Source organism: Sminthopsis crassicaudata, chromosome 2 (assembly GCF_048593235.1).
Source record: "Sminthopsis crassicaudata isolate SCR6 chromosome 2, ASM4859323v1, whole genome shotgun sequence".
Classification (NCBI taxonomy): Eukaryota; Metazoa; Chordata; class Mammalia; order Dasyuromorphia; family Dasyuridae; genus Sminthopsis; species Sminthopsis crassicaudata.
The window spans coordinates 68,391,397-68,391,999 of NC_133618.1; the positions used below are offsets into that span (position 1 = coordinate 68,391,397).

At 30.7% G+C, this 603-nt stretch overlaps 1 non-coding gene across 1 annotated transcript; it reads right to left on the reverse strand.

Annotated features, from left to right (window-relative positions):
- Positions 1–217: 217 nt before the first annotated feature.
- LOC141559322 (U6 spliceosomal RNA) lies at positions 218–324 on the reverse strand. Its single transcript, XR_012487370.1, has one exon. It is a non-coding gene; the product is annotated as a U6 spliceosomal RNA (small nuclear RNA).
- Positions 325–603: the final 279 nt, after the last annotated feature.

Sequence of the window (603 nt, forward strand, 5' to 3'; positions counted from 1 at the left end):
TGAGTTCAAATTCAGACTCAGATACTTACTAGTTATATATCCCTGGACAAGTTACTTAATCTCAGTTTTTTCATCTGCAAAATGGAGATAACAATAATATCTATCTCCCAGAGATGTTGTAAGAATTAAATACTTTGTTTTATTTTACAATATTATTTAATAATTAAATTAAACTTTATACTATTCTATTAGTAGGAAGATTTTTTTTTTTTTTTTTTTTTTTTAGGAACGCTTCATGAATTTGTCTATCATCCTTGTGCAGGGGCCATGCTAATCTTCTCTGTATCATTCCAATTTTAGTATATGTGCTACCGAAGCAAGCACAGGAGGAAGATTCTTAATCATGCATAGTCAAGTATAACAAACTCCCACATTATGTCCAAAAACATATATGCCATTTTACAACCTGAGTCAATCACCTATCTGTCAGGACATGGGTATCTCATTGCTTTTCTGAAACTGGAATTTGTTATTTATTTTTCTACATCATAGGAGACAATGAAATACAACTTTTTATATGAAGTTTCCCTTTGTACCCCAAGTTCATTATAATTTCTCATAGATGTCATCCAATATTTTGTTTTGCACCATGCTAAAACCCCA